This window comes from Sturnira hondurensis, unplaced genomic scaffold (assembly GCF_014824575.4).
Source record: "Sturnira hondurensis isolate 20B ecotype Veracruz unplaced genomic scaffold, ASM1482457v3 Scaffold0018097, whole genome shotgun sequence".
In the NCBI taxonomy this organism is placed as follows: Eukaryota; Metazoa; Chordata; class Mammalia; order Chiroptera; family Phyllostomidae; genus Sturnira; species Sturnira hondurensis.
In genome coordinates, this window is record NW_028090728.1 from 2,457,136 (window position 1) to 2,476,649 (window position 19,514).

General features: G+C 55.6%; 1 protein-coding gene across 3 annotated transcripts in view; it reads right to left on the reverse strand.

Annotated features, from left to right (window-relative positions):
• The window catches only part of RAI1 (retinoic acid induced 1), a 106,405-nt gene that overhangs the window by 57,956 nt on the left and 28,935 nt on the right, over positions 1-19,514 (reverse strand). For all 3 annotated transcript variants that reach the window (XR_005069793.1, XM_037068735.1, XM_037068736.1), the window contains one exon: positions 11,585-11,719. The gene's annotated coding sequence lies outside the window, so the exon portion shown is untranslated. The remainder of the gene's footprint in view (positions 1-11,584; positions 11,720-19,514) is intronic.

Genomic DNA, 19,514 nt, shown 5'->3' on the forward strand with positions numbered 1-19,514 from the left:
CTGACCTCAGTGTGTCCAAGGTAGGGAGGTCCTGGGCGGGGGGGGGGGAGCTTGAAAAAAGGGTGGACGCTCCTGGCAGAGGGGACTGGAGAGTAAGTTTTAGATGGATCAAGGAAATTGAATTAAATTAAATTTAACTATTCAATCACTGTCTGTTCCTGCAGTGAGCCTAAAGGCTGCCAGGGCCCCCAGGGTGGGGGTGGGGCTCTGAGAGCAGGACAGAGAGGGCTCTGGGCCCTTGGGAGTGGGGTCAAGCTCAGGCCTAGGGGAGGGGCAGCTCTGCAAAGGCCCACCAAAGGCCTGTTCTGCCGCTCACAGGAGTCAGGGGCCTGGGCAGGAACCTCCCCCAGGGACTCCCATCTCCTGCCAAACAAGAGCCACAGGTGGGGGGGAAGCATTCTTGGGCCCTGTGAGTAGCTGCCCCGCTCCCCCATCCACTTAAGAGGTCTTCAAACAGCCAGCCTTAGCTCCGTCCCTTCATTTCCCAAAAATTCCACCTCTACAACAGTCCTGTTTTCCATCCACAAATGCCCCTTTTCTGAGAATGATCCATTTCCTCTCTAGAGATGTTTCATTTTAATCTAGAAATCCTCAGCTCCAGAATGTTGCATCTCCAGAAATAACCCCCTTTTCCCTTCAAACATAATCCATCTCCAGATATGCCTGTGCTCTCTATCAACTTAAGGCTCCACCTTTGCTCCAAGAATGCTCCAATTCCAGAAATATCACATCCCATCTCCAGAGATGTTCCATGTCAGCTCCAAAAATACCTCTGATCCAGAGTGCCCTATTTTATTTCCAGAAATGCTCCAGTATCATCTTCAAACACACTCCATTTCCAGATATACAACATTTTATCTCTAGCAATTGCCCATTCCCAGAAATGTTTCATCTCTAATAATGGTTGAAATCCAGAAAGGCCTCATCTTTATTCCAGAAAATGCCCTCTCATATCTCCAGATATGTTCTTATTTCACATCCAAAAATGCCCTATTTTGCCATCAGAAATGTCTCTCCTCCAGAAATGCTTTCCATCTTGTCTCCAGAAACACATTTATCGAGTCTCCAGAAATATCATATCTTATTTCTAGAAGCACACCATCTCTGGAAGTGTTCCAGCTCATGTCTAGGAATGCCCATGATGTCTCCAGAAAGGTCTCCCATGTGGCCCAGATGCTGCAGCAACTCCAGACCCGCTTCCCCCAGGACCTCCTAGGGAGAGGCCAAGAAGAGATGGGGTGGCCTCTTCCTCCCCTGCCCCTGGGACCTACCACCCAACCCACTGGGCCTCTCCTGCAGCAGGAGCAAGAACAAAGGTCAGAGCTGTGCAGGCAGGAGCTGCAGCCCCTGGAAGGGGGAGCACAGCTGGTCAGGGTGTGGGCCCCTGGGAAGCTGCCTGACCTGGAGGCAGGGGCAGTGACAGGGACCCTGGGGCGTGAAGGGATAGGCCAAGAAGGACTCCACAGGGTCTCCCTGCAAACACATCCATCAGCCTGAGGACACACACTCGAGTTTGGTCAATACCTCCACAGTGCACAGGAACAGCCACCCCCCTCCACCCCCACCCCCAGAGCCCCTCACACACACACTCCTAACATGGAAATCCAAGCAGCATTTGCAACCCTACCACACAAGTACACAGAACTTACCCAAACACAGACACACACAACATACACACACATAGGTCCAATGTCCCAGCACTGTGACACACTATCATCCTCACCCACATTCCCCAGGTCTCTCTGGGTCAACTCTTGGGAATGCCAAGGGGCAGCAGCCCTCTGTTGGGCTCTCCAGCCAGTCCAGGTTAGCAATACAGGGCAACCTCACATCAGCTGTGGGTCACCTGGGGAAATTCAGGGCTCCAGACCTTTGGGCTTAGGAGGGACCAGAAAAGAGAGGAAGGTACACACTTGGCATCTGCTTGCACGTCTACCAAGATGGGATATTCCCTGTCTCCTGAAGTGGCCCAGGAGAAGCCTGGGAGAAGAAGCCCAGGAGAAGCCTGGGACACTTCTAAATGATAAAATAGTTCCTCCTTGGGTGGAAATGAAGCCTTGCAATGTCATCTCTGTCCAAAAAGCTAGGCACTGCTCTCCAAAGAAGTTGCAAAGCCTGCATCCTGCTGAGATTTCACATGGTGACCCTCTTCTCCTTTCCCTCTGACAGCTGTGAGGGGTTAGGGGCACAGCTGTTCCCTGACCTAGAGGTGGCTGAGGGGGGACAAGCAGCACCAGCACATACATGTGCAGACACGAGCACCTCAGGTTCAGACACCCGGGCAGGCATGGCACACAGCTCCATGCCCGAACCCACACACGGGAAGGAAGGAGGCAGCCCCCCTGGTCTGCACCAGGCCTGTTCCTGATCCCTTAGCAGAGAGGAATTCTCAGAGCTTCTAGGCAGGCAGGAGAGAGAAAGGACCCTAAACTCATGATCGCAGCTCCCAGAGGCATGGCTAGCTCTGGTTGCTCTCATGGGAGGACAGTTACTGTTTGTTAATCCTCCCAATTGGCCATCAACCTCAATTAAGGGGAACCTCTTAAGCCCCCTTGACTGATCCTTTGGGGCCAAGGGCAGGCATGAACAGACCTCAAACACACCCTTCAATCTGCCCCCAGTGCAGATGCCCTTTGTCTGCCACCCTGCACCTGGCCAGCTCTCGCCTAGGAATGAGGCTTCCACACCTGTGCCTCACTCACCCTCACTCTCAACCTCTCTCAGGCCCAGAGACCCCTTTTTTCTCTACATAGACCTTCCCACTACTGTAGGAACTGAGATCCTCACTCAGAAATGTGAGGAAAAAAACCCAAATGGTCAAACATGAATCTAAATGACCATGTGGGCATAGGGTCCAGGATAGGACAGAGCTGGGGGCCAGGCCTTGGCACGGAGGGACGAGAGCCCCCCTCACCCAAGCTCGGCTTTGGGGAGGGGCCTCTGCACTGGTGTTCTCTGTCCCTCGCAACTGAAACCACATGGGCTCTCCTGAGACCCTCTTATGGCCCGCTGTCACTTCAGCAAAAGGTTACGTATGAGAACATCAAAACTCCTCCCTCATGTGAAGTGCGACAGTGCTTTCACAAACGCACAGCAACACACAGCAACCACAGCCAGCGTTTACAGTAGCCCAGATCAAGTGAGCACTGAACTGGGAGTCGGGAACAGTGCTCCTTGTCAGACTCCTGCCCTCACTAGGCCTCGAGGTATGCCGAGTCCCCTCTTTCCTGTGCAGCTACAACATGTCCATCAGGGATAGTGGGAGGGGCATATAAATGGTTGGGTCTAGGTATGGAAGCAGCAGTGTCCAGCCAGGGAGAGGGTTCAGGCTTTGCCTCCAGCGCACTGCAACCTTGACCCAGGGAGGAGCAATGGGCATCAATGCCCAAGCCCTCAGAGCCCTCTCACACCTCCTCACTCCTCCCCTGGTAGACCATTCGGGGGTGCTGCCAGTGGACACCCTTTCCTGAGGTCTTGGCCAGAGATACTCAGCAGTTCCTCTGAGGATGCAGGTTTGCTCAGCACAGGGCAGCACTGCAGTGGAGGCAGGGGAGGTAGGGATGAGAAGAAGGCTGGGGAGGAGGCTGTGTTCTAACGGGAAAGGGGCTAAACCTCCCAACTCACCCCCTCCTGCCCTCACCCCTGCTGTGCCCTCTCCTGCCTTTTCCTGGGTTTGGGTACATTTCTCCCTTTCAGTGCCAAGCCTTCTTTTAGAGAATTACAATCTGCTTGGCTTTAATTACCGGTCCCCAAGGACCACCACCTCTTTCCACAGCCATGACTTAATGATCCCTCCCACGGCTAAATGAGAAGCTGCAGGCCTGGGTCAGGTCCCTGCTCCCCTCTGGAGCAGTGTCCACACAACAGGAAAGCGGGGAGGCAGTTCACAAGGGAAGAACGCAAGGAGAAAGCACCGGCCCAGTGTTGGCCCAACCAGTTAGAATCGAAGCACTCAGGAGATAGGAGGTCAAGGAACTCTGAATTTCCCCGAAACCTGACGTATCGGGAATTCTGAGGGAGGAAACTTGAGGCTCTGAAAGGAGAACGGGCAGCAGCAGGTCATGCAGCCCCTCCAGGTCTTCCTGACCCCCCTGCCTCACCTCCTTGCTTTGCCCTCCAGGCAGGGCCCTTGCATGGGGAGCCCCACTTCTTGTCCAGCCTGTGCTGTCAGTCCGTCACGGCAGTCAAGGCCCCAGGTTACCTCGGTCTCCACTTCTGCCTACACCTCCCCTGTTCCCACCAACTACCTAAACTTCTGGAACCCTCCTGGCCCTTTCCCTCCTCCAGGCCCCCCTGCATGCTGCGTGATGCTACCTCCTGCTGTGAAATGGGTCCCCTCCCTTTGGGAGGCCCGACTCTCCTGAGCAGGGCCTGGATGTGCTGCCTCTGGGTCAGACCCATGGGGCTGTGTGCTGGATGCAAGACAAGAGAGTGAAGGAAGTGAAACTGGACCTGTAAACCAGGCGCCCCACTCCCCTCCCCACTGACCCCATCAATGGGAACAGCTGTAGGAACTTTACCATCATTCAGGAGGAGGACTGGGCCAGGCCATGGTGAGCCATGCAAACAGGGTCCTGGCACTCCTGTGTGGGTCCTGAGTGAGTGTGGGCTGTGCAAGAGGCTGGCATCACGCACAGTTCTCAGGGCCTGCAGATGGAGATTCTCGGGCAGTTTCAGTGACCCAGGGAGGTTACTGGGTTAGATTACAACACACACAAAACAGATGTTGTGAAAACAACTGAATCCTGGTTTCTGAGAAGGTGGATGCTGGATACTCCATGTGCCACCCCAGCAGAGCGGAGCTGCCACCTCTCAGGAGAGCCAGGCACCCCCCATCCCCATCCCCACTCTCATTGGCATGGGGTGCTGGTCCTTCTGGCCCTGGAGGCTGGTGTTTGTAGGCAAACATGAGTTTATCTCCTGATCATTCATTCCCCCAGGACACAAGGTTGCATTTTACGAAGAAACTGATGCTTTTACCCCGGCAGTGATGACAGGAGGCTTCTCAGGCCCTAGGAAAGGCAAGAAGGGGAGATTCTGCAGAAAGGCAAACACCGCACAGCTCCAGGTACCCTTGGGAGGTGGCACCTTGCAGGGGTGGCCTGGGGCGGGGAGGGTCTCTCTGTCTGCTTCAGTTCAAAGGGCTTTTTGAGGAGTGAGCCAACATCTGCCAGGCTCTCTCCCAGTTCTGTCTTCGGGAATGTGTGGAAGCTCACTTTTCTGCTCCCATCTGTACCCTCTAATTCTTCACAACATTGTTTCTGGACCCAGAACCCTACCCTTGGTCAAGTTTCCCCTAAGAATGTGGGACCTGGTCCAGGAGAAACATCTCCTCCCTTTTCCCCTTCTACCATTGATAGTGCAGCTTCAGGGGGAGGGGTGAGGTCCAACGAACTTCTCAGACCCCCAGAAGCTACCACTGAGATGACAGTCCCCTCAATGCCAGCCTGTCTCCTGGAGAGCAGACAAGCAGTAACATCGGGTCTCTCTCCGCAGAACCCTGCGTGCCCCTGCTGTGACCACCCACAGGTACCCTGAACAGACAGACGACACTTCATGAGCCCCTCTGTGTGCCCAGATGCTGCCAGGCACTTGAACAACTTTGACCTGGTGTCCCTTACCTTCCCGACAGTCCTTTCAGGGAAAAGCTACGATCCCCACTGCACAAAGACGAAACTGAGGCATAAAGAAGTGAAAAAACCCTTGGAATGCTTCTGGATGTGGCTGACCTAAAGCCAGGTCTCCCAAATGTCAAGGTGAACCAGCTTGCCCAACACCTACACTCTCACCAACCACAACACTGGATTCCAGGGCACAGATTGAGGGCCACCTAGTTTATCATTATTATGACTTCTTTTTCCTGTTTTTATTTTATTTTATTTATTTATTTCTAGAGGGAGAGAAAGGGAGGGAGGGAGAAAAACATCAAGGTGTGGTTGCTTCTCCTGCGCCCCCTACTGGGGACCTTGCCTGCAACCCAGGCACGTGCCCTGATTGGGAATCGAACTGGGTAGCCTGTGGTTCACAAGCCGGTGCTCAATCCACTAAGCCACACAAGCCAGGGCTTGACTTTTTTTTTCTAACTGTGGTCCTTCTGGGGCTGACTGCAGCTGAGACTATCAGGCAAGGCAACACATGACTAGGCCCAGACTTCTTCCAGAAAGGTCTTAGGGGCATATACCCAGCAGTGCGGTGGCTGGCTGGCCCCATGGGGCATCTGTGTCGGGTCTGCTGCAGAATCATTAGCCACCTCGGGGAACAGCAGGAGGGAGTGGGGGGAAGCCCAACCCAGGCTGGCAAAGATGACATGAGTCAGATCAGAGCTTCCCTGGCCGGTGAGTCCTGAGGCTCCCCAAGGAATGGACACTATGGCTCTACACGCTGTGCCACTTGGGCCTTGGAAAGGAACCCCCAGCGTGCCAGGGACAGTGAGGCTTCAGCTCTCCAGGGGTTATGCAGAGGGAGGGCCCCTCACTGTGACTCTGGGGACTGCTGGGAGCTAGGAAAGGGGCCTGGGCCTTGGGCTCAGAGGACTGGGTCTAGCCCAGGGTCCCCAACTTCTGGTACTGTGACCTCAAGCATGTCACTTGTCCATAAAACCAGAACTACAAATGGTGACTCGCAGGCTCAGTATAAACAACCAGGCTCAGTGCCAGGCATGAGTGGGGTCCACGGGGCCTGCTGGTGACCACCTAGCTCCTAGAACCTCAGAGAGTGCCACCCACAGGAGCGAGTGTCTTTAAAATTCAAAGGAGTGGTTCCAATCAACCTCCTCATATCCCCCAACCCCCAGCCACTCAGTTCCCCCATGTTGAGTTCCCCTCTGTGGGCTGGGGCTCGGCTGGCTGTGTCTTACAGTTGGACCCTGCCCCATTTTACATCCTCTGCTCTCAACCTCACCCTCTCCCTCACTGGGGGAAGTGAGCAGGAATGGCTCAATCAGGACAGAATCATTTTTTAATTAACGCGCAGATCATTTCACAGGCTCATCTCCTTGGAGACCAGGGGAAGGTGGTCTTTTAAGATTTTCTTTTGCTTTCCTCCATCCACCCTTCCAAGTTGAAGGCTGCCCCCCACCCTTTTACCCACTCTGCCACAACCTTGCAAGCAGCACGAAAGCTTGCTGCCTGGATCCCTCTTGGGGCCACTAGGAGGTAAGTGTATATTCACATACAGTCACACATAAAATGTGCTCAAGCTTGGGGGCACGCTCTCCAGAAATGTGTAAATGGCATCAGAGACTCACAGACAGGGACACACACAGATTCGCACACACATGTGCCAAAGCTGGAAGGCACACAGACCCCTTAAGAAATATACAAACAGAATCTGAGGCATGCAAATATGGGTACACACATGCCCAGGCCAGCAGGCACCCCAACTCCCAAGAACACATGAACAGCATCTGATGTAGACACAAACGCACAGGCACCTACGGAGGTGGTGTGCCAATGGGGACAGGTCCTGGTACGGGGACACCCACACTCACAGGGTGGGGGGCAGGGAGACAAACAAAAGGTCCCTTCCCTGCACTGGGAAGTCCAGCCCCAGACCCTGACATTGAGGTGTCCCACCACCTGTCCCACTGGGGAACTCATGAACAGAGAAGCCACCAACATCTTGCCTCCCTGTCTCCTGGGTGGCACCTGGTCTGGATCCTTCTGAGCTCCAGAGCACCCCCTCCCCCTGCCAAGCAGCTATTCCAGCCAGCCCTGGCAGCATCCTGCAATGTCCGCCTTTCCTGGCTGTCTGCCCTGGCTGTCCCCAATACCACACTGGGAGTAGTATCCCCACCTTCTCCCCTGAGTGCCCAGTGAGGCTGAGGGGGAGAGTCTCTCTCTGTCTTCATTTTAAATAGGTCCTTTCCTAGCCCCATTTTCTTTCTTTCTGACCACCTCTGCCTCTTTTCTTTTCTTTCTTTTTTTAAAATAATTTTTTTGGGTAACACTGGTTCATGAAATCACACAGCTTTCCCCTTTCCCTCTTTTCCAATCCCTTCCTTTTTCTCTCTTCTCCCCTTCCATCCCTTTCTCCTCTTCTCTCTTCCTTGCTTACCCTTCCTCCCCAGGGTGGGGTGGGGCGGCACGCCTGGGGTCAATCTGAGATCAGAGGGAGAGCTGAAGACAGAGCTGGGCCTCTCCCACTCCCCCAAAGTGGGCAACTGTGCAGACCACTGCTCCCAGCTCCTGAACAGACCCAGAATTTGGTCTCTCAGGAGTACGCTGGGGGTACAGGGGTGGGCAGGGGCATAGCCAATGGCCCCTCTGACTTCTGCAGCCCTACCCCCTCAACACACCTATTTGGACTCCCTGCTTTTCTTTCCGGAAAATAGGACAGCAAAGAGAAAGGGCGAGTGGGGAGAGGGCGGGTGACGGGCCAAATATCTGACAGGCAAAGGCTGGTAACGCGGGTGACCCCAGAGACCATGGACACGGCCAGTGGGCACAACACAGAAGGGCTCAGGAGCCTGTCTAGTTCTCCAGGGGGTGGATGTGCCGGGTGCTTCTGCTCCCGTGGTGTCTCAGTGCTCCCACCTGTGAGGTGGGCAGGGTCAGGCTAAGGGGGCCCTAGGGACTCTCCCAGGATGCAGGAGCCAGAGTGGCAGATCCGTGACCCATCGCAGGCTGCTGCAGAGCCCAGCAAAGATTTCATGACCTTGGGACTGGCTTCCTGCCTCTGGGCAAAGCCTCCTCCTCTGGCAAAGGAGGAGGGTCAGGCAGGTGATTCATTGCTGTGGCTCTTTTTGGTTCTGGTAGAAGGTTCTAGATTGTGCTAGAAGAAAAGAGAATAATGTGCCCATCTCCAGGAAAAATGAGAAGCCCATTTCTCCTACTGCAGGCATGTCAGAGCCTTTCATATCAGCAGAATAATTTTCCAGGAAATTGTCTTAAAGACCAAAAAAAGCTTTCTACATAAAATATATCCACTACCTCATTCACCAGGAGCATCCAGAATGCTGCACAAAACGGGGAATGTTAAGTAAACGATGTACAGCCACCAGACTGAAAGAACCTGAAGACATGGTGTTTACGGAGAGCTGGTTACAAAACAGGAAAAGGCTCCCGTTGGCGTTGCCAAAGGAGAAGATCGGATATACATCTGAATACAGAGAATGACGACAAAGCCTCTAAAAAACAAACCAACCACCAAGTCCACAAAGACTGCAAAGGATGACATCAAAATAGTACCGTGGTCATAGCTCACTGTCAGTAACCTTCTTTGTTTCTTTTTATTTTTCACATGAAAAATTATTTTATTATTTTTCTATGAACCATATTTTAAAATGCTTACATCAAAAAGGTCTCTTAAAAAGATAACTAAATGCCTCCGATTGAGAAACCTTCCTCTTTCATTCATGTATTCATTCATTCATCACTGATTCATTCACTCCGTCGGCGTTTGTCCAGCCCAGGCAGGGCTCCTCTTGCACCTGGCCTCAGGGCTCTAAGATCCAAAGGGAATGCCTCTCCCCCACAGGAAACAGGAATTCGGGGAGGGTGGGGAAGAGGGAAGACAGCCCCTCAGGTGACTGCCCAGCTAAGACCTTGTGTCAACCCTGGGGATGGGGCCTGCCCTCAGCACTCAGGGTCCCCCAGTCTGGCCTTAAGGCACTCACCCTTAACCACCAAGCCTCCAGCTGTGGGTGGTGAGGATGGAGGTGGCAAATGGGGCAAGCACAGACTGGGTGGGGGGTTGGGGGGACTAGTCTCCCCAGGTGATTCTGCTTCTAGTTCTTGTGCCCCTAACCCTGGTAACTAACTCCTTTTCAAAGCCTCAGGGCTACACGCCGCTCCCTGACTACAACACCCTCTTTCCAGCTCTAATTTCAGTCTCTCCTAAGATCCCTGAACCAGGCACCACCCAGCCAGGCCCTGCCCCAATGCAGCTGCTGCGAAGGGAGCACTGGCCAGGGAATCTACCAGCTCCCCTCAGTGTCAATAAGTCAAGGGGCCCAACTGCGTGTTCCTGCTGTGTACAGCAGACAGATATCTGGGGAGGGCCAATTCTACCCCTGGACCAAGACACAGAAAGGCCTGAAACCATTTGCTGCTGCCCCCAAGGTGCCTTCCCACTCCCCCAGGAACTGTCTCTTCAGGTCCTTCACCTGCCTGGGTGTCCAGCTCGGGCTCCCTGTCTAACCCTTCAAATTCGCCTGGCGATCCAACTGAGGCAGGCTCTTCTTCGCCTCCACTCCTGTTCCAGCTACCCCTTGCCCCTTCTAAACCCCCCACGGGAGCAGAAGGAACTGGGAGCTGTGAGTGCCAAGAAACTGCTGACCTCGCAGCCCCCACTTTGCGTTGAGCCCCCCTCAGGGTTGAGACCCCCCAAATCTCCCTTGGGTAGCACAGCCCCAGTGGAAACAGAAGGTCCCACTACTCTCCTCACCCAGCCCTGGAGGGAGGGGATGAGGTGTCCGAATCACTGGGTCACCAGAACGGCATCTTCTGTGGATCACAAGAGACAAACACTTCATCACACACACATCACCCGTAGGATCACCTTTGAAGCCCGCATTGTACGTGAGAGGAGGAGGCCAAGGTGGAGGGAGGAGGCTGAGGTTTGGGGGGGGGGGCTTAGATGATCCTGAAGTCACCAGCCAATCACCAAGCCCAAGAGGGGCTCCAATACACCACCCTGGTGGAAAACCCAGGCCTCTGGCCTCCCGGGGCCTCTCACCTTGTCCCCACCCCCAACCCTCAAGGCGCCATCCACTTCAAGGTCTCTAACCCAAACAAGCGCCTCCCCCTCCTCCGACACAGGGTCAGTGGTCCCAGGAGAGATCAAGCTACCACCAACCCCCACCCCACCAGCAGAAATGCAAGATTTCATTGTCAGCCTGGCCATTCGGGCACGAGATCTAGCAGGCGCTAGCTTGAGGAGCGGGGAGGGGTCTCAAGGGGGGTTTGAAGCTGCTGTTCCAGCTCCATACAGATCCGGAAGCCGCACAGGGGGTGGGAGGAAGGCTGGGGGGTGGGGGGGAGAGCACGACCTTAAGCGCTAGCGGCAGGGCTATGCTGGAGGCTAGAGGAAGCACCCGGAGGCGGCAGGGGCGCCAAGTTCCCCGGGAGGCTGCACTCTCGGGAAGTTTCCCACTGGTTGCCGAATGCAGGACAGGGCGCACAGACGGTCCTCGCCGGCCTGATCCATTCCAGGTCGCAGATTGTGAACTTGAACAAAACTCTTTCCTTCCACGTCCCTCACCTCCCCATCCGCAGCCACCAGCACCTCCATCTCGGTACTGCGTTCTGCCAGTACCGCTGTTGCTGAGACCATAGAGGAAAGAGAAGGGAATCCCCATCCCCAGCACAGCCAAACTATGGCCAACATTTTTTAAAAGAGAAGGAAAAAAAAAGGAATTTCTTCTCCCGTGGCCAATTCCCTCAACCGGCATGGAAAACCCCCAAACAGGCAAATCTGTAACTGCAGCCAAGATTGCGGCGAGCGAAGGAGGGGTGCCGGCAGGGACCCCCTCCGGCCGCCCCAGGTTGTAGCAGGTCTAAGCGCCGTGGCAGCAGGGGCATCCAGGAGCCCTCGAACCCCAGAACGGCTCCCCAAAGACACAAAGCTCTGACGCCAACAATACCTGCAGGCTCCTCCTGGTCTCCCAAGCGCTGGCGCTACGCGTCTTGCCGTCTCTCTTTCCCCAGGCAGTCTTTCTCCTCCTCAAGCGCCGGCTTTCCCCCTGGCTTCTTCCACAACGCAGCGGCCAGATGAGATCCTTGAGAGAAAATAATGTGAGCGCTCGCACGATTCCTGATTCCTTTCTCTCTGCCGTTGCTCACGGGCTCGCTCCTTTCTCTCTCGCGCTCCCGCGCGCGCCGCGCCTCTCTCGCCCCGCGCTTCCTTCTCAGCAGCCCCTGCGAGCGCCCTCAGTAGCCATTATTCACGGGTCGCCGGGGGACAGGAGGTAATTAGAGACCGCCCTGTGGCCGCATCCACTCGGAAGGCGCGATGCAGGCGAGGGGGGCGCGCGCTCGCGCGGGGAGGGGCGCACGACGAGGGGGCTTGGCCGCGAGCAGCCTGAGCCCCAGACAAGAGGGAGGGAAGGAGGAGGGGGCAGAAGAGGAAGCGGGGCATTTGCAGCCGGGGAGACGCTCCCAAAGCTCATGGGGTGGGGGCTGTGGGTCCTGGGCTAGGAGGCTGGGTTAGGGTCTGGGGGTGGGGGTGACTGTCTCTGTGAGCGCGCGCACGCGAGCTTGTCAGAGATTAAAGGGAAGGGAGTGAACGCTTTAATATTTTTCCAGTGACTTACGAGCCGGTGGGTGAGCTCTTGGCTGCGCATTTAGGTCCGTGTGTATCAATGAGGCTGTATATTTCTGGTCTGTCCTACGTGTGAATGTCACGGGGTGTAGGGGTCTGGCTGCGAGCTGTGAATGGCTGCAAGCTGTGAATGTGTCTCTGGGTCTCGGAGGGACCCTGCGTGGGTCATGTTTTTATGCGATTGTTTATGGGGGAGGGTGTGACTGCGTGGGTGGGACTGCGCCTGTGCGGGGCTATGTCTGTATGAGGTTTGCGTGTGTGGGATTGTGTCTGCACGGGCCTGAGTGTGTCTGAGGGGTGTTGTGTGTGCGTATGGGCTTGTTTGCGATTGGGATTGCGGTTGCTGGGGCCAAGGGGCTGTGCATGGAAGGGGCAGTGCGCCTGTGCAGGACTGTGGTTTGGCGAGAGGCTGTGGTGTATGCCTGCAGGCAATACTGAGTGCGGCTCTGCTCTGCGTGAGGGTCTGAGGCCTGGCAGGCGAGGTAGGAAGAAGGGGTTCGAGTGGTGGCAGGGATCCCACCACCTCAGAAAAAGCCGCTTAAGATGCGAACAAGCTGCGATGGGGTCAGGGCGTAAAGCGCGGAGTAGTGTCAGAGGAGGGGGGAGAGAGCGAAGGCGGAGAAAGAGGGAGACTTCATCCTTGCGCCCCCTCTCTCCGCACCAGAAACGCAGCTTGGAGATCCTGGCACTTGTGAGCCCCACGGTCCTAGAGGCAGCAGGTTTTAGAAAACCCTGCTGGACGGGGAAGTCGCCTAAGGCCTGGTGGCAGCTGGAACTGACACTCGGGATATCTAGCAGCAGCCTGGAAGGGAGTGGCGAGGGTTGCCAGAAGAGGCAGGTCACGGTCGGAGACGGCGGAGGACTAGGCCGAGACAAAGAAGAGCAGGCCGGGGACTTCAAAGTGGCCCTCACCTCCAGGTGCCCCCGCCGCTGAGGGGTGGCCCAGCCAGGCGCGCTAAAAGGCTGGCACATGGATCCCGGGCATCGCTGGCGGAGCCATTCCTTGCCCCGGTCTTAGAGCTGCCACTGACAGCAGCTCCAGAGCCCCGGGGCGGGGGGGGGCGGGGGCGGGGCATGGAATTCTGCACCCCAGGCAGGCATGGTAATGGGGTTCTGAACGTGTGGTGGGGCACAGCACCCAGGGGCTGTGATTGAGCGCTGGCCTGGCCAGCCCCTTGCTAGGGCTACTCACCGCCCATGCAGGCATTCACTCATTCATCCAACCACCCTTCTCCCCAGACACGTGTCCAACCTGTCATGGGTCTACTCTATTATCGATCATCATTATTGGTTATTGAGCTACGGACCACACAGACTTGTCAGACCTGGCTCTCTCTCACTCTCCTCAGCCCTCATCTCCGCTTTCCCTTTCAGACTCCTCTCTGTTCTGGTAAGAGGGGCGGAGCACAGGTTTTGCGGTTCAGTGATCCGCCAAAGCCCTCTCCTCATTTCCCAACCCCCCACCCCACCCTACTAACGGCTCCATATGTGGCGGGGGGCGGGGGGGTCGCTTCCTCTTACCCCTTCCTTGGCCTCACTGAGGCCCTTGGCTCTTAGGCGGCTACAGGAGGGTGGCTACAGGCAGCGCTTCACCACCCCGCCACCTGAGTGTCTCCCTCAGTCCAGAACCCTCTGGGCAGGGGGAGGGGAAGCAGAAAGCAGTTTCATGAAAGCGTTGCTGTGCCTCCAGGTTCTTGGCTGAGGGTCATGCAGGTGCTGATGGCACTAGTGCTCCCGTGGCCTGAGGAGTCAATCCCAAAGAGTGTCCACAGGGAAACTAAAAACAGAATCCTGAGCTCTAGCTCAGACCTGATCAATTCCAATGCCCAGAGCCTCACTGTTTCCTTGCACATGCTGTTCCCCCTGCCAAGGAATCAATATCTTACTGGTAGGCCTAGAGCGTCCAGACTCTTGAGTGTGGCTGCCCAGGGACCAAGAGCAGCCCCCTCTCCCAGAAATGGACCCAAAATAGCCCTCTGGGCTGACTGACCCCTGGCTCACCTGGTAAGGATGCAGCAGAAACAAAGGGGCTGACCAACTGCAAGCACCTACTCCCAGCCAGCAGGCCTTGGGCAGCCGAGCTCCTCCCCGGGCTTCCCGACTTTAGAGGGCAGACTGCTTAGTCTGACCTGGGGACCAGAGTCCCTTAGTCTTAAGCCTGCTGGGTGAGCCAGGAGAAGCCCACTGTGTATGCACCATTAGACAAAAAAAGCCCAAATCCCTGCTGGAGACCACCAAGCCAGCCATAAACTGATCTATAACCCATCACAGTGCTGCCTGACCCTCAGCCTCAGGCTCTCCCTCTCACATCCTGACTCAGCCACCTCCTCTGTGCAGAGGCCCACAAGGTCAAGGTTGGCAGGTGGGACTTTTATGGTGGCAGTGTTTGCCACCTTCCCCTGGGGAGGGCAGGGACACGCTCCCACCCCTCCCTGGTTTCAGGGTGACCAGAAGAAAAAAAAAGTCTGTACAGTTGTTGATGAAACCCCACAAAATGAGCCACTGCTCTGACCTCATTCCCACCCCTTCATACACTGTCCCTCGAATTTATAGGCACACTCTTATTTCAGGGCCTTTGTACTTGCCGGTCCCTCTGCTTGGAATGCCTTCTTTAGCTTCTAATGTACCACTTAATTTACTTATTTGTGTATTTTGTATTTGTTTTTATCTGTTTGCTCACTGGAATGCCCTCCATACCTGCAATGGAGCCTGACACACATTCAGTAAGTATTTGTGAATGAATATGTAAGTGAATGAATGAACGAATGAGGCAATGAGGCTGACCACAGCCCTCCTCCTGTGAACATGACCCAGCCCGGGGCTATCTCTTCTTTGAAACAACAGCCCCTTTAAAGAACAATAGGGGTGGTTGGAGATGGAGGACACCTGGGCAAAGACAGGCCATGTGACTCACGAGAGGTCACTCAGGGAGTGCACTTCACAGATTCAGGATTCCGGGCACATATCCCAGGGCTCTGAAGGAAAGAGATGGCAGCTTATCCCAAAAGAGAACAGTGCCCTGCATCTGTTCAGGGCACTCTGCGTTTCTTGTTCCTGGCGGTGGTCTGGAGGGGCAGGGTGTCCAAATCCACAACTGCCAGAGTGGGGTGGAAACCCTTACCTGGCCAGGACCCTTTTACAAGTGTTACGATGGAGAGTCATCAGGAGGCCCACCTCTGAGAGGAGAGCCCAGGCTCGCGCCGTGGAAGGGCTCCTGGAGAACACCCAGTAGGACAACCCGACCCTGGCTAAGTCTCCGGAGGGATTTTTCTTGCCTCTGCCTGGAACAGAGCAGGTGCTCAACACGCATTTAGCAATCGAATGAAGAAGGTGGCAGTGCCCAGGTTCAAACTTAGGTCTGCGTGGCCCTGAAACCCTTGCTTGTTCTCTCAGACTCTACTGGCAGGACTCCATGGGACTACAGTGGCAGCATGCGTGCACAGCAGGTGCTCCCTAAATGCCCAGGGGACCACCAGCAGGGGATGCTGCCTGGCTGGCAAGATCCCTGCTCAGGCCAGTGGTCTGACTCCACCACCTACCACAGGATGCCTAGTCTGGGCTACATGGGGAGAGGGGATCCACCCCCCCCTTGCTTGACTGGCGGGAGAGTTCTATGGGGCAGAGCAGGGTGCTCGCAGGTCTCAAAGGCCCAGTCTTTCCTGGTGAGGAGTGGCTATGTTCAGGGCCTGGACACGGTGCCCCTTTTTGGCCTATCTGAGTAGTTGCTTTCATACAAAGTATGTGTCCAAATGCTACTCCAGGGTTAAACAACAAACAGGAGCAGAGGGGGACGCCAGGCATGGGCTTCAGGAAGGCAGGCAAATGAGTCAGCAAGGCTGTCAGGTGTTGGACTCACTGGCAGGCCACCAGGGACAGGGGTTACCCAGTGGCCACCCAGGTGGGCATAAGAGGCAGAGAAGAGGTGCCTGGACTCCACCCACCAGACCATGCTGGTGCCACTGAGATCCAGAAGTTGTGTTCAAGCTCAGGCTTGATCTGGTTATCGCAGGCCCTCCTTGCCTCGGGGTTCTGTGCTCTCCAAGGAGAGGACAAGGCACCAGGCACCTCACTTGCAAGAATGAAGCCCTGGGGTCAGAGGGGGCCAGGAAGGTAGAACGTCTACTCCACACACGTTTGTGGAGTAGTCAGCCAGTGGTTTCTTGTCTTTCTCCCTCAGATTAGCCACCCTTCCTATTTCAGAGACTGGGTCACTGAGGTCCAGACAGTTGACTTGCCCAAGGTCACAACTGGAGTCTAGCAGAAATATTCATCCATTCAATGGACAAATATTTATTGAGCACCAACTATGGTCCAGGCACTGTTCTAAGTGTTGAGGATTCAGAGCTAGGAATGAGACAAAATTTCCAGTCTTTCTTGCTGTGATTCTGACAACAAAGTGAATGAGTAAATTATGTGGTGTGTTACATTTAGGTGGAACCCTGCTGTTTAAAAAAAAGCCAGGGAAGGGGACTGGAAGCAACTGGGGGAGGGCTTTGTTTTCACACTGGGGGCTCAGGGAACTCACACTTGAAACCATTTGAGAACAGATTTGGAAGACCAAAGTGGTGAGGCAGGCAGCTACCTGGGGGGAAGCTGTGCAGGTTGCTGGAACAGTAAGGGCAAAGGCCCTGAGGCAGGAATAGAGCAGGACTGTTCAAGGAATGGCAGAGGGCAGAGGGTGGTGTGGCTGGAACAGAGAGGGCAGTGGGTAAGTGGGAAGAGGAAAGGGCAGAGAGGAACAAGGGAGTGAGATGAGGCATCTCTACAGTATTTTGAGCACAAGAGGGACATGACCTCCCTGAGGCCCTCACAGTATCCTCCTGGTTGCTGTAAAGAGAAGTGGGGTGGCACCAGGGCAGGAATGAAGGTGGGGGGGGGGGGCGCCAAGGTGACCTCTGCACAAGTCCAAGCAGGCAGTGACAGGGCCTGGCCAGGGCGGGGGCCACAGAGAGCTGAGAAGGCATGAGATTCTGGATGGATTTAAAGGCAGGGCTAACAGGTTTGGCTGACACATCTACCCCAAGGAACCGGAAGGATGGAGCTGCAGTGACCAGCCGGTCTTTCAGCGGTGAATGGTCTGGGGCAGGCTCCCAGGGCTGCTGGGAGGGCACATACTCAGGAAGGACTGCCCCCGCCCCCTCTGACAGGTTAACGCCCTTGGAGCCAATCTGTTAGCTTAGCTGCTGAAGAAGCCTGTTTCTCTTGGATGTACGGGGAACAGTGCCCTGCCTGGGTCATCACTGGGTGGCCTGTCAAGTCACTTTCCCACTCCAAGCCTCAGTTTCTCTCTTTTATGAACCTGCTGGGCCAGGTCAGAGGCCAGGAGCCCTGTCTGCCTTCTCTCCTCCGTGACCCTTACTGTTCTCCCAGACCAACTGAGTGAATCAGCTGCACAAACCTACGGTTTGTGACTCGCTCCCTGGGCTGTGTTTACAGAGCGCCCACTGAGGCCTTGTCAGGGCCACCAGGGAGACAGCAGTGAACAAAACCAACAGTCCCTGCCCTCCTGCTCTGGCGTGGTTACTAAGCAATTCCGCCCTGTTCCTCTTCCTCCCCCACCAACACGCTCTAGTGCCCAGCACTTCCTGAGAGCTGGGACACCACGTGAGACTGGGAGCTAAACACTTGAGAAAATGTTTTCCTTTGAAAGCGAAGAACTTGACATTTTAGCTGGGGGCAGTGGTAGGGCATCAGGATTATGAATACCCAAGTTCCCTTAACATTTTACATCATTTTCAAACAGCTGATATGTCTTATTCCCCATGCCCCCACCCCAGGGGATGGCAGTAGAGGTCAGAGGGAAATCTGGAATCTACCTATTTAGTTTCTGGCCCAAGTTTGGGCAAGAGAAGCTTGGCATCCACCTCTCTGGCCCTGGATAGGGGTGGGACATATTGCCATCTCCGCCTGGGCCTGGCCCTCAGCCCTAGCAGGGCTGGGCTGGGCTCTGCCCACCAATGCGGGAACCGAGACCACTTCTTTTGCTGCCTGCCTTTGATCTGCACAACCTTTGATCTCTCCTGCCTGTGGCTTTTCCTGCCATCTGTCTGTCCATCCTTCTTTACTAGACTATGGGAGACAACCAGATGAGGTCATACAACTTTAGCTTCCAACAGGCCAGACCCACCCTCTGAGGACCCTCTTTTCTGGGCTGGGCTCCAGAGGAGGGATCTCAACCGCTCTGTGACTTCTCCCCCCTCATCCCTGTGGCCCCCTTGCCCATGCTAGGGCAGCCTGCAGGCCCTACCCTGCCCCCACTGGCATCCATCTGTCTTTCTCAGCATCTGAGTGCCCTGGAAGATGCTGAACTTGTGTCCCTCAGCTAGGAAGAGGCAAGGCCCTAGGTTCAGAATGTTGTGGCTACAGGAAGGGCTGGGGTGGGGGGTTGGAATGAATGGAAAAAAGAGGGCAGCTGGAAAAGAAGGCAGACAGAGATGAGGAGAGACTGGGGAGGAGGATGTGAGATGAGGGGAGAACTGAGGAGAAGAGGAGCAAATAAGGAAGAAGAAATGGGTGAGGAGAGGGGAGGGCTCCAGAGAGACCTGAAGGGGCGGGGCCAGGAGAAGGGCGACAGGGATCCCCGCCCGCAGCCTCCAGGTTTGGGGTGGCACTGCCCTGCTCTGCATTCTCTGGCCAGAGGACACCCCTTCGTTCTGGGCTATGACCAATGTTACCCACACCTGGCATATCTGGCCTGGCTTGGATTCTGTCACAGTCATAAAAGTCATTCACAGAGCCACATGCCTGTATGGCATCCAGCAGGGCCCACAGTGGCCTATGCAGCCTTTGCCCCTACCTCTCGAGGCACAGCCCAGGACTCAAACCCACACTCTTGGCCAGGAAGCTACGGAGAAGCTGAGGACAGTGGTGTGGCTGAGGCTTATCCAGTCCCCTGTGCCAGCATAGACAGACCCCTGACCCCAGCCACTGACTGACCCCTGCCCTCTGCCATGAATGGACTTCCGACCCCAGTCGTAGTGTCTAGCCACACACTGGGGACATCTGGCCCCTGCTAGAGGCCGACCTCTGACCCCAGGCCCAGTCTGAGCCTGAACCCCAATACTGGCGGAGAAGCACTGTGTGACCATCCCATGGACACATTCCACCAGGCCACCAGGGATCATGTGGGAGGCTAAGAGCCACCCCGCCCCTGAGATAAGCAGTACCATCAGCCCCGAACACAGCCACACTGAGACATCAGGGCCCCGTGGTGACTAAGGAGAGCCCAAGGCCCCCCGGTTCTTTTCCCATGC